This window comes from Podarcis bocagei (assembly GCF_964188305.1).
Source record: "Podarcis bocagei genome assembly, chromosome: 13".
Classification (NCBI taxonomy): Eukaryota; Metazoa; Chordata; class Lepidosauria; order Squamata; family Lacertidae; genus Podarcis; species Podarcis bocagei.
The window spans coordinates 27,185,309-27,199,698 of record NC_138138.1 but is presented as its reverse complement, the minus strand read 5'-3'; the positions used below and the strand labels follow the sequence as shown (position 1 = coordinate 27,199,698).

The following is a 14,390-nucleotide window of genomic DNA, read 5'->3' as shown; positions in this document are numbered from 1 at the left end:
CTGACTTTTGTGTGTGACAAAATATTAGGAGCATTCACCCCTTTGCAAATATTCTAGTTAGCCCAGCTATGATTGAACTGCCAAGGACCTTCAATTTTATCCATATTGTCCCCTAAGTTTCCATGCTGCCCAGTACCATAGTTTGTGGAACTTTGTTTACAGCTGAGTGGCAGAAGCTGGGAGACTTACTACATGCATTTTTTGTATTTTTTTGGCAAGTCAGAGTGGCTTTGGCAACTTGCTTGTTCAAACACAGCAGAGTGGGTTGACTTGACCCATCTGCAGCCCTGATGGCTGGCTCCTGTAAACCACAATGGCATCGGGTGTTAAAAATCCGTGACAGTGTTAAGAGAAACCAGCCCAGTAATAAAAAGGGGGGGCGAGTGGGATTTTGTGGCTCTGTCTCCTAGTCGAACCCTTAGGTGGTTAACCCTTTGCAATACCCTCTGGAATAAATTGCTCAGGCCCATCACCACCAAAGTTCAGTATTGCTAACCTGCAAGATCCCCAATTTTCTTCCCCCTCCAGTTTTAATAGCTGTGCTGTCATCCATAGGGCCTAGAGAACCACACCGAGACTTTGGGCTCCTAACATTGTTAGTAAAGCAAGGCCGTGCACCACGGCGAGCCAGCTTTCAAAGAGTTAAAGGCCTAGAGCATTCACGGCTAATAGAAAGCAGGCTTTGGGAAGGATTGAGAGCAGATGGGCAGCTGCATTTTAAATCATATTTTGCTAGCTACCAGGACCTTGAAAGCGAGACAGCGCTTCGTACAGCATGGGCATCTATTCTCCACCCCAGGGCTGTATGTATTTTGAGTGAAAAGAAAGCGGGGTGGGGAGAGTCGGCAGATAAACAACGTGATGTTTTCTCCATCTGGAATTCATGTTTTCAGTCTATGGGGTTGGGAGTGGATAGGGAAAAGATAGATGAAAAGTGCCCCCACAGACTTGAATAAATGTTAGCAGGGAGTGTTAGCTAGGGGAGAGGAGCACATAGGTACAGTGAAGGCCCACTTTCTGGGAGAGACTTAATTTTCTAGTGACTTCTCAGGACATGTTCAAATGTTTATGCTATGGGGCGGGGGGTGGGGGAGTGTTTTTCTGCAAGATACTTTAACACATGGCCAGTGTTTGAAATTAGCCAGGCTCATTTTGCAACTGGTGCGGGTCCAACTGTGACCGCCTCTGGTTGCCAGGCTGGCGACTGACATCTCCATCTGGCTAGCCTCTTCAGCATTTTTAAGCAGGTAAGCAGGGGAGCTTCTTCATTGCATTTATATCCCACCTTTTTCTCCAAAGAATGCATGGTTCACACACACATACCCTCCTCAGTTAATCTTACAATGACCCTTTGAGGTTAAGCTAAGAGGCAGTGATTGGCCCAAGGTCAACCAGTGAGCTTCATGACTTGAGTGGGGATTTGAACCCTGATCTCCCAGGTCCTAGTCTGACACTCACCACTATACCGCACTGGCTTCCTAAGTACTTCTGCTATGGAGCAGCTATATCAATTAATTAGGCAAATAAATATGGGGAAAGAAAAATGTCACTTAGAGGAGAATCTGAAATTCTTTTGTGCTTGGCTTTTTACTCTCAAGGTATTTGCATAAATTCACCATACGTTTGATTAACTTTTCATGGAAAACATTGAAACTCCCAACTCTGTTGCAGCGTGTCTGCCCACATCAAGGGACAGAAATCTCCCTGGAAAATTAATTGCAGTAGAAACCTAAGCAGGTCTTCCCCACAAACCCTGGACGGGGTGGTTTTGCTTCTGTCCACTTTCTGCTTGTTTTCTGGGAACAAGGTAGCAAGTGGGATCTTCATCTCTCTCTCTCTCTCTCTCTCTCTCTCTCTCTCTCTCTCTCTCTCTCTCTCTCTCTCTCTCTCCCCCCCTCTCCTCCCCCCCCCACTCCCCGCATCCAAAGCCCTTAATTGGGTTCTGAATCACATCAGCTTGCTTTGATCTCTCAGCCGGTTCCCACACAGCCTCAAGAACAGCCTCATCAGCAGTTTCTAATGAGCGGGCCGTTGGTCTTCTCAGGCCCGTCTTCCCCGGTAATGAAGCAGCGAAAAAGAAATCCGGGGCTCAGACATGCCTCTGGCCGTAGCCTCGGCAATCCAAGTGTAAAGTTTGGAGCGACTCCGTGTCCCCCTTGTCGGAAGGTAGCAGACAGAAATGAGGTTGCTCTGAATTCCTCCTACCTTGGTTTACAGCTGCTGCTGGTGTGCGCTGCGTTGTTCATGTGAGGTCAAGCCCTCCTGCTCTGCCTTAATCCAGAATAAATGCCCATCGCCCAATTATTTGCTCCCAACTCAATAATTTACATGAGATTCTGCAGCCTACTCAAAAGGCATGCGTGGAGATTTGGAAGAAGGGAGAGATGCTGCCTTATCATTTATTACCCTTCCTGTGAGTAGGACAAGGAGGTTAAAGGGCAGCTAATCAGTGCTTTAGGTGTTCACCATTACGGGATATATTGGAGTCGCTGATGAATTGTACCTGCTGGATACAGCCCTGCTTGGGTCACTTGACTGCAATGTGTCAGGCTGCCTTTGAAAGCTGCTGTTTGTCCAGAATAGCAAGACTGTTTAATGGGCTCTGGGTGATTTGATCATATTAGGCCATTAGCATCTGCGTTGGCTTCCACTCCTGATTCAAAGTGTTGGTCTCGGTCTCCAGTGTACTAGAGAGTTTGAAAACAGGTTACCTGAAGCATCACTTCCCTCTTGTATATACTCGGACCCTGAAATCAGTGGCCCTTCCATCTCCACCATGTGAGGTCTCCCGAGGAAAGGTCCTTCTCAGTGGTGGCACCCTGGTTATGGTTAGCCAGCCTTCCCCAGCCTGGTGCCTTCCCAATATTGCACTGCAAATCCCTTCAGCCCAGGCTATGGGCTAGACTAGCTAGACTGATGGGAGTTGTAGGTCAAAACAGCTGGTGGAGCCAAGGTTTGACAAGTCTGTGGTGCACGCTCCCCAAAGAGAGACGTGCTAGGCATTACATTTGTAGTCTTTTTAGCACCCAGTGAATACCTTTCCCCCTTCCTCCACCTGCCCACGACTTACAAATTTTGCACAGGCAACCTTCCCACTTAAGCGAGAGTTACATTCCTAGGTAACATGCACGTCAGTGAAATTGTGTATATTCGAAAAACACTATTGGAAAAGCCTGCAAACACCTGGTTCTGCCCTGTTCCATGATGTTTTGGGGTCACTTCCGTGTTTGGTGCGATGCACGTGTGTGCAATCACGCACATATTGAGCACTCGTAAATGGGGGAGGGTGTTGCCTGTAATTTTGAATCCACTGATTTTTTTTGGGGGGTGTTCTGTATCTTAAGGCTTGCTTTATATCATCTGTGATGGCCAACTTGGTGCCTTCCTGTTGTAGTTGGGACTGCAACTCCCATGTTGGTCAGGGGCTGGTGGGAATTGGAGTTCAGGAACATCTGGAGGACAGTGTATTGGTTACCCCTGCACTATAGAGTCTTACACTCTGCTGCTGGCAAAAGGCGTGTGCTGTTTTTATTCTGGGATTTGTAAGCCGCCTATTTATAAGAGGGTGAGAGTAATGGCTCCAGGGTAAGAGACGAGCAGGAAAGGAAATCTAGGGTATTTTTAATCTTTGTTGGAAGCCGCCCAGAGTAGCTGGGGAAACCCAGCCAGGTGGGCGGGGTACAAATAATAAATTATTATTATAGGGTGAGAGACTGATCAGCCTTGTTTCTCCCCTGGGTGTGGCACCGGAGGTATCATTTGAGGAAACCTGGGATGAGAGTCTGGGCAAGTGAGCATGGCGTATTGGTCACTGTGCCTGATGGGAGCAGGGGTTGCGGAGTAATGTGTGCCTATTTTAAGAGCTGCTGGTCCCATGCATTTTATTTGTCTCCAGATTATTGCACTCCTAGTTGGACACAGAACGTCCCTTGACTACTGTCTCTTTCTCTTTTATCACTATGTGCCCTGGTGGGAGAGGGAAGAGGATTTAGGGATGCCTTAATTCCAGCTATTACAGGCAGGAGAAGAGCTGAGGTGGGCAGGCAAAGAGAAGCGGTAGAAATTGGATGGGATGATGTCAGCTTCACCCATCCTTCCGCCTCCTGCCAAGGTTCAGGTTGCTCTGTCACCTAGCCTTTCTCTCACTGCGGTGCCCAGAGCTCTCCTCACACACCTGGGATTCAGAAGGTGGCTTCTGCACAAACTGGGGGCCCTACCACTCTCTCCTTTATTATTATTATTATTATTATTATTATTGTTGTTGTTGTTGTTGTTGTTGCTAATTAAAACTTGCCGGTTGAAATCCCGCATGATGAATTTAATCCAGAAGTTAATTCTGAGCCAACATAAGGGAGATGTCAGGAATACCTCGGGGGGGGGGTGTGCATTAAGGGAGAGGAGCAATGTAATCTTTCCCCCCCAGAGATACCAAACTCAAACTCTCACCTCATTTCAAGTCAGAGTTCAAACGCGAAAAAAACAACCTTTTTTAGAAAAAATAATCCTTCCATCTGCCAGACATTAAAAAAAGAAAGGAGCTGATTCTGATTACTAAAAGCCCAGAGGGGGAGAACGGGCTGAATCCTTCCTTTAACAAGAAGCGCCGAGGGTGTGGTTGCACAGGGCTCTTGGTGGTTGTTTTTTCTTGCATCTGTGTCCAATTGCTGCAAGACCTTCAGTCCCTGAACTGGATCCACGCTGGACCTTCAGCGCAATCGTGCGGAGATCGGAGCGTGATACACGAGGCCCCCCCGACAGCTTGACCAGAGGTACGTTGATGTGAAGTTCTGACCCTGAAGGAACTTTTCTCGTCTTGGTATTCTTTTCTATAACGTTGCCAACATGGTTGCATGCGTTGCTTTGCACAATAAACGAAAGGGGGAAATGAAAATGGTCCCGTTTCATGGAGCTTGCACTCCAGTTTGGGCTGGGAGAGAGATGAAAGGAAGGAGAAAGAATGGAGGAAAGGAAGAGAAAACGGATAGAGAGGACTCTTCCACAACTGGAATATTTTCATATCAACCCACTGTACCAAACTAGTTGAAGGGATATTCATAGACATAGAATTATATCCTTTTTTATATATATATATAATTTTTTATTGGTTTTACAACATTTTTTAAACAATACAAACAAATAAAAAGACAAACAAACATGTATAGTTTCATAGCCTTTTTTTCATAACCCTCATTTCTCGGACTCCCCCATACCTCCCCTTTCTGCATCCCAATTTACTGAATTATTTCAGCAGCTTCTAAGCAATTTTTATCAGATATATGTCCTCTTAGTCCTTTCTTTGACTTAATCTTATGTCACTGTATCCCTTTTTGTCTCCACACCTCGGCATTTTAACATTCATCAATTTTATAATAGTTCTTAAGGTAAATTTTAAATTTCTTCCAGTCCTCTTCCGCCGTCTCTTTCCTCTGATCACGGATTCTGCCAGTCATCTCAGCCAGTGTCATATAGTCCATCACTTTCATCTGCCACTCTTCCACGGTGGGTAGATCTTGTGTCTTCCAATACTTTGCGATGAGTATTCTTGCTGCTGTCGTAACATACATAAAGAAAATTCTATCTTTCTTTGACACCAATTGGCCGACAATGCCCAAGAGAAAGGCCTCTGGTTTCTTAGGGAAAGTACATTTAAGTACCTTTTTCATTTCATTATATATCATTTCCCAGAAAGCCTTAATCTTCGGGCACGTCCACCAAAGGTGATAAAAGGTACCTTCAATTTCTTTACACTTCCAACACTTATTGTCAGGCAAATGATAGATTTTTGCTAGCTTGACTGGGGTCATGTACCACCTGTAGATCATTTTCATAATATTTTCCTTTAGACATAGAATTATATCCTGTGGCAGTAAATTCCAAAAGTTAATTCCTGAACTTGCTACCAATACATTTCAGTAAATTGTCACACGCATTTTGGTAGTGAGAGATAGCCCCCCCCCCATAACCCACCCACTTCCATTATTTCTACACATATAGCCTTCCTTTCCTCCAGAGCTCAAGGTAGCACACATGGTCGCCCCCCCCATTTTATCCCTACAACAACCCTGTGAGGTAGGTTAGGCTGAGAGATGAGTGACTGGTCCCAAGCTCACCCTGGGAGTGCTGATTTGAGCCCTGGTTACCCAGGTCCTAGTCCTGCGCTCCAACCACTGCACCAGTATTATCTTCTGTGCATCATTTCACTGATGTAAACCTCTGCCTTCCTGTCTCACCCCAGTAATATTTCTCTGAATCCTAGATCTTAACTGGGAAAGTGCCCGGCCTTCCTAATAATTTCAACTGCCCCGTTAACAAAAAATTTGGATAATTGTTGCATTTGCCCTGCATGAGAATATATCCTGGGTTGGTTCGACATAAGCTGTACCAGCTATTTTAATTCCCTGGGGAAATCTATCCAGAGGGGAGAAAACCAGGTTTGCATGGATCTAGCTTCAAGCTTCCTGCACCTGCTGCGGAGGAATCTGCATATTGCAAAGATTCTGGATGCATGCAGAGGACAGACACAGCATCAACTCGGATGAAGCATAGTTCAGGCTCATTTGGTCTCCTCATTGTCTCACATGAAGCAAGCAACCGCCTCTAGAGCAAGCCCCACTTCTATGACTGTGAACTGGAGCCAGAGATGAGTTGGGGAAGGGTTGTAGCTCAGCCGTAGAGCATCAACTTTGCATGCAGAGAGTCCCAGGTTTGATCCCTGGTATCTCCAGGTAGGGCTCCGAGGGTCTCTTGACTGAAACAACAACAGCAAATACCCTGGAGACTTGCTACCAGTTTGTGTTGTCAGTACTAAGCTGAATGGACTAATGGACTGACTTAGAACAAGAGAGATTCCTATGTTCCTAAAGTAACCGAGATTTTTCTCGTTGAGGAGTTTCAGAGGAACTCTCAGGTTTCACTGGAATACAGTAGGAAAGCCACTGCTGTGAGATCATATGCAGAATGAAACTTGGGAGGGAAAGCCCCAGGATTCTCAATAATCAATGGAGCCCTGCATAAAGTGATTCATAATTAAGCCCCTGTTTTGCCCGATGAAGAATGTGCTGAGCAACTATGGAATTTGCAACAGTCCTAGAGGGCTAATCTAATAATATAGGTGGAGCTGTGCATAGAACAAGATACAATGGAAAGTTGATGCACTGAAGATGCCGATGCCGGAAAGGACAAGGCGCAAAATGCAGAAAGTTCTACAGTTGGAGCTTTAATAGACAACCATCATCTCACGCTTCATCCGTTTCGCAAAAGAGGGTAGACAAAAGAGTATTTTCCCATGTGCACCTTTGTTGCTTGACGTCTGCAGCAAGAAGTGGGAACCCCATGGGCAAAAGGAGCTGTCCCAGAGGGAACTTCCATATTGCAGTGAATGCAGCATTTCTCACCCAAAGGGTGTTGTTAATAATAATAATAATAATTTTATGTATACCCTGCCCATCTGGCTGGGTTTCCCCAGCCACTCTGGGTGGCTTCCAAAAAAAGGTTAAAAATACATTAAAACATCAGTCATTAAAACTTCCCTAAAGAGGGCTGTCTTCAGATGTCTTCTAAACGTCAGGTAGTTTTCTATTTCTTTGACATCCGATGGGAGGGCGTTCCACAGGGCGGGCGCCACTACTGAGAAGGCCCTCTGCCTGGTTCCCTGTAACTTCGCTTCTTGTAGTGAGAGAAGGCCCTCGGGGCTGAACGATGGGGTGGAGATGCTCCTTCAGGTATACTGAGCCGAGGCCGGTATTAATTAATTAAGGGGCAAGTAGTCCAAGTTGCTGGGATTTTGTGTAGTGACTAAGCAACCAAGAGCTTGTGTGTTTTTTCTCCTAAACAGCCCCCCCCCCCCTTACTTAAATCTCTGTCATAAACTCCTTTTACAGGTAGGTAGCCGTGTTGGTCTGCCGTAGTCAAAACAAAATAATAATAAAAAATTCCTTCCAGTAGCACCTTAGGGACCAACTAAGTTTGTTATTGGCATGAGCTTTCGTGTGCATGCACACTTCTTCAGATGCACTGATAAACTCCCTTTGTTTGTAACATTATTTCTCTGCTGCTTTGCAGCCCTAAAAACCGTCACATGCCCCTCCCAACTGTCTCATGTAAACACAGAAAAAGTAGAACAAAAGCTACTTTAAAATGCAATAAAACTGACAACAGCATAAAACACCAGTTTGCCTTAGGCAACTTGTGCTCTTTCTTAGGCCCCCACTCCATGTGAAATAGGACGGTAAAGCTGACCAATATTGCAGGGTTTTTAAAAAAGAGTATATTACGAAAAGACAAATTGGACACGGACTTGTGTAAACCTCAATATATTGTTAACTGTAACTGAATGATATACATGCATGTGTGAACCAGTTCTAAGTTATGTGCTAAGTTAAAATGCAGAAGTGTGCAGAACCAGCCCCCGTAGCTCAAGCTACCAGCTCGCGAAATACGAATAGGGCTGCAGTGAACTCTGGTAAAGAAGCACTTAAAACAATTGTTTTCTAGTTTGAACTTAGAGATGTAGGAAGTTGCCTTATACCGTGTCAGACCTTTGGTCCAGCTAGCTTAATATTACCTACACAAACAGGCGGCAGAAGGCTGGGGTTTCAGGCAAGGGACATTCCCGCCGTACCTGGAGATTGAAGCTGAGCCCTTCTGCATGCCAAGCAGGTGTTCTCCAACACAGCCCTTCCCGCTTGCTTAGAAAAAGATGAATTGTGATTTTCCTTCAGCGTGGCCCCCCAATTTCCCCACCACCGGTGAACAGGGGTGCTAGAAAAGGGGACAAACTGCCCCCCCAGGCAACACAAGGTGGGACAGGATTCTTAATTAAGACCAGTCCAAAGGGGTGATCCTGTCGGCTTCCTCCTCCTCTGTTTCAGTGTAGAATTCAGCAGGGGCGAAACTGGAACGAGTTCGCTCTGCCTGCTGTTAGCTTGGGCTCCACCTATTGCCCGAGCTACCCATCTTCCAGTCCCAATGGGCACCGGGCACCACTGCACTTAACTGCTTCTGCTCTTGATTTTGGCGTTCCCAAATAATGTTTATACAGTGGTACCTTGGGTTAAGAGCTTAATTCGTTCTGGAGGTCCGTTCTTAACCTGAAACTGTTCTTAACCTGAGGTACCACTTTAGTTAATGGGGCCTCCTGCAGCCACTGCGCTGCCGGAGCACGATTTCTGTTCTTATTCTGAGGTAAAGTTCTTAACCCGAGGTACTATTTCTGGGTTAGCGGAGTCTGTAACCTGAAGCGTATGTAACCCAAGGTGCCACTGTAGATGTTGTGGCGATTCACACTCAGTACCTCTTCCCAGGGAATTCTGGGAACTGTAGGTCTGTGTCATGGACTGCCTGGACACAGAGGAATGGTGGGAGGAACCAGTTGGGGAACCACCAAGGGAAGAAGGGGCTCAGAGTCCAGGGAGCTGGGGTGGAACAATGATGGGGCGGTCAGAGGGAGAAGAGGAGGAAGTGTCAGAAGCTGAGGAGGTGACCGGGCTTAATGAGAGGGGAGAGTTTGTGGCAGAAGAGTGGGATGAGGGAGACCAAGAGTCAGGCTGGTGAAATATCTTGGGTGTGTCTCTCCTGCTGCGACAAGCTCCCCTTTACCCTTGTCTCCCAGGGTGAAGGAGGGCGAAGGAGAGGTTGGCTGTACGCAGGTCCATTCTCCAATTGCTTGGGGAAAGCCCTGGTGAGGAGGTGGGGACTGGCAAGTTCAGCAAGTGATTTTCACGGAGGAAGACCACCAGGAATGAGCTTCTCTGCTTATTAGGCCTGACACTCAACCAACCCTCCAGAGAATGATTTCCCCCCCTAATAAAAGAGTAAACTCCTCCTTTGAACTGTGTGATTACTGATGCTCCTGTGACAAGGAGTCTCCGAACAAATCTCAGCACCTGGGGGAAAAGTCACGACTGCTTCAGGTGCTCTGCTCTGCAGACGGGGCCAATTAGAAATCCCAGCAACCCCTAACAAACTACAGTGCCCCAAATTCTTTTGAGGAGAATGTGCTTTGGAGATAAAAGTGTGTACACGGCTTAAGATGATGGCCCCAGTGACTCCTGCATGCACCTTAGGGCAAAGAAAGTGTGTGTTTTCTTCAAAACTGCTGTTCTTCCTTGTATGTAAATTTATCAAATTTCGGTTAAATCTCACATTGACTAATCCATATGTTTTAAATGGGTATGGGGCAGTGGAGGGCTGGCACTCATTGAGACTTGCAGGGCCAAGGGCATGGAGCCAGAGCCAAGGGCAGCCCACTAAGTATGCTTCTGCCTCCATTCTCTCCCGATAATTTTCTCCTCCATTTTCCTCTGAGAGCAAAACTGGGAGGAAGCTGGCAGGCAAAACCAAGCCCTGAAAATCAGAAGGCAGGCAGGCGAAGGCTGGCTGAGGCCTGTGGAGCAGTGACCCATTTGCCATATTAGACTATAATGGTGGGGCAGGGCCCCATTTGCAATAGCTTTCCACTGACAGTGCTAAATTTAAATATTTATTATTATTATTATTACTATTACTATTATTACTACTACAGTGGTACCTCGGGTTACAGATGCTTCAGGTTACAGACTCCGCTAACCCAGAAATAGTACCTTGGGTTAAGAACTTTGCTTCAGGATAAGAACAGAAATTGTGCTCCTGCGGTGCGGCGGCAGCAGGAGGCCCCATTAGCTAAAGTGGTATTTCATGTTAAGAACAGTTTCAGGTTAAGTACGGACCTCCGGAACGAATTAAGTACTTAACGTGAGGTACCAATATACTACAGGAAACCAGACAGAGGGCCTTCTTGGTGGTGGTGCCCACCCTATAGAGCGCCCTCCCATCAGGTGCCAAAGAGATAAGTAACTATACAACCTTCAGAAGACACCTGAAGGCAGCCCTGTTTAGGGAAGCTTTTAATGTTTAATTCTGTTTTTATGTATGCTGGAAGCTGCACAGAGTGGCTAGGACGACCCGGGTAGATGGGCAGGGTACAAATATATTGCTATTGTTGTTGGGGTTTTTTATTATAACCATCATGCCAATATGAATTTCATTTTTAAAAAGTTTTTAAACCATTGGAGACAACCAATAAATGCTGAAATAGTGCTTTGCTTCGAATTTGTGTGAGCTCCGCCCCCCCCCCCCCCGTTACTCCACCTGTGAGATCTGGGTTCAAATCCCCACTCAGCCAATGAAGCGACCTTGGGGGCGGCCACTCAACTCTCAGCCTAACTTATTTCACGGGGGTTGTTGTGCGGGTAAAATGGGGAGCAGAAGAACTATGTGCGCCGCCTCGAGCCCCCTGGAGGAAAGGCGGCGTCCACACGCAACTGAATAAGCAAGTAAGCCTTCGGATTAGCTCCGAGGGGCGAATAATGCGCGGAGCAGCAGCGGCGGCCCTTCCGAGGTGGATCCCGCCCAGAGGAAACGCCGCTTGCCTCCTAAGCAAAGCCTGCAAAATCGGTTGCAGCTGCAGCAGCAGCACCTCCTATCGATTTCCGACTCCGGCTTGTGGCAGCGAACTTTGGACTCGCCCTCGCCCTGCCCCGCCGCGTCTCTTCCCGAGCGACCTTTGGCGCCGAATTGGAAGTTTCCAAACAAACCCGGCGCGGCGTCGTTTCGCCGCCTCGTCGTCGCAGCAGCTGTGGGGAGCGCAGAGGGGCCTGGACGAGGGGAAAGGAGGGTGTTAGGACCCAGTGGGAGCGGACTTCGCCTTGCAGCGTGTGCAGACAGTCCATGCGCTGAGCGAGACGGAGGGGGAATCCTGCCCGCCACCGAAGGAGGGCTTCCCCCAGGACCTGAGGAGACCCGGCTCCCTCGGCAGCCCCCCTGGACCTGGACAAGGTAAAAAGAAAGCTCAGCTCTCTGTCCCTCGCTTCCCTCACATGCCAACCCGCCCCGCTAAAAGAATATATCCCTCGCTGCGTTAAAGGTACAAAGAGAATGCTTTGCCATTTAAAAATAAAATGTTTTAAACCTTGCTTCCCCCTTTTCTTCCTCTTGTCTGATATTAGATTCCACAGCCCCCCAGTCCGCAGATGCTGGCCATGCAGAGACCTCTTCCCACTTAAAAGTTGTGCACGGGAGGTGAGTAGCTGAATCTGTGACTGCTCCACTTTGGCACCAATTCCCTCTCTTCCTCCTCCTCCCCCCCCCCAGCTCGCAAAGTGCTCCCCTTTAAATTCAGCCATGGAATCCCCTTTCAGCGGGGAATCCAGATCATCCTCGGTTTAGTTGGGATAATTTTTGGGGGGGATTCCCCTCCTGGGAACTCAGGTGTGTTTGGTGTTGAGAACTTTGCTTAGCATCTATAGTTTGTCCTACGGTTGGTGCTGAGAAAAACAAGTGTCTAGGCTGGTGGCGTTATGGTGGAGAGTTGACCTTAGAGCTGGGTTCAAATGCCGCTCGTCCATTCATGGTGCCTTGGGGCAGCTCAGGGTCTTTCAACAGACTGGGGGTAGTAACCTCATGCGCACACTTGAGAGATATGGCAAGATCGGTGTTCGGAACTCCCATTGTTCAGACGCATTTTGCGACGTGGAATTTCATTAGCGCAAGCAGTTTCTGAGCTCTGGGCGCAGTCTTGCACCTAAAATTTCAGATTAAAACTGCAGAATGGAAGGAAAGGAGGACCTTTTTCTGCCTCCCCACTTCCAGCTACTCTCTGAAGATTGGAGAAGAGGCCCTCTTAAGAATATTAGGGGGGTGGGCAGGGGAAGGACTAGACTGTGTGAAAAATGAACATCATATTTTAGCTGCAGTTCATTCATTTTCAGTAATGTAACCGGCTGTACTTTTGAATAAATAAGGTATACTATTCATTGTATCAAATTGTAGATTTCAACGGAAGTCTCATAAAGTTCAACGAAAAAAGCAGAAAACCCAGTGGATCAGTTCATTCTCTAGTCAGTTCATGCATAAGGTCCATACATGTATAAGTGTCTATTCCACCTGTCTGTTCATAGAGTCCAATAATCCACATGAAGGGTTATTACAGTTCCACAGAATCCTTTCACAGAGTCTAAGACAAGGATTTCCGGAATATTAGCCTTGTTTTGCCATCCTAGGCTTCATCAGTAGAACAGGCTCATATGTAATATTGCAACCACTACTATGCAATAAGATCCACTATCCTGTAATATTACAGGATAGTGGATCTTATTAACAGACAGGTGGAATAGACACTTATACATTTATGGACCTTATGCATGAACTGACTAGAGAATGAACTGATCCACTGGGTCTTCTGCTTTTTTCGTTGAACTTTATGAGATTTCCGTTGAAATCTACAATTTGATACAATGAACAGTATACCTTATTTATTCAAAAGTACAACCGGTTACGTCTTGTGTGTTTATTGAGTATGTTTCATGTAACCATAGGTTTGTTGTTGTTTTGGTTCATTCATTTTCAGCTTTGTATTCTTGCTATTAAAAAAGCGTGCCTAGACATTCTGTTGTTGCTCCCATAACCCAGGTTTAAGGTGCAATTTAGCTCCAAGCTTTCATATCTCAAATTTCTAACACTGGAAAAGATGTACATTAAAAAAAAAACATACGAGTGGCTAGCCTGTAGCCATCTAGGTGTTGCTGAACTACAGCTCCCATGAGTCCTAGCTAGCATGGCCAGGGTTGATGGCAGTTGCAGTTCAACCATGTCTGTAGGGTGACAGATTAGTTGCCCCATTTCAGATGGGGAGCTTGAGGCCAGTGTCCCACACGGCAAGTTAGTAGCTGTTGATCAAGCTCCCATGATCAACTCCTTAGCTGCTTAGGCCTCCCTCGGGCCCATAGCTGTCAACGTTTTCCTTTTTTTAAGGGAATTTCCCTTATTCCGAATAGGATTCCTCGCAAGAAAAGGGAAAAGTTGACAGCTATGCTCGGGCCCCATTTGCCATATATGTTTTAAAACAGTATCATACCAATTTAAACAGTTGTGGATCTTCTCCCAGAGAAACGTAAGGGAGCTGAGAGTGGTTAGGAGACCCCTATTTCCCTCAAGGAGCTACAATTCCCAGAGTTCCCTGGGAAGAGGGATTGGCTATTAAAACCACTTTGGAAACTGTTGTTCTGTCAGGGGAACAACAGTCTCCTTTCATCTTTCAGATAGCTTAACAAACTACAGTTCCCAATATTCTTTTTTTGGGGGGGTGGGGGGGCTGGAGAAGATCCATGACTGCTTAAAATTGTATCACGCTGCTTTAAATGTGTAGTACAGATGGAGGCCTGCGTATTTTTCTTGGCTGTGTTGAACAGATGTGTGGGTTCAAATCCATTTCTCATCATAGATTGCTGATGCCATTGGGCAAGTCCCCTCTGCTGGTCTCAGTCGGGGCCAGCCCTGCCATTAGACAGAATGAGGTAGCTGGCTCAGGTGGCAGATATTGTGGGGGCAGAGAGCAGCACCGAGGGGTTGTAGGA

At 46.7% G+C, this 14,390-nt stretch overlaps 1 protein-coding gene across 1 annotated transcript in view; it reads left to right on the top strand.

Annotated features, from left to right (window-relative positions):
• Positions 1–11,646: 11,646 nt before the first annotated feature.
• Positions 11,647–14,390, top strand: part of RARA (retinoic acid receptor alpha) — a 191,530-nt gene continuing 188,786 nt past the window's right edge. The window contains exons 1-2 of the mRNA XM_081168685.1: positions 11,647–11,814; positions 11,985–12,057. The gene's annotated coding sequence lies outside the window, so the exon portion shown is untranslated. The remainder of the gene's footprint in view (positions 11,815–11,984; positions 12,058–14,390) is intronic.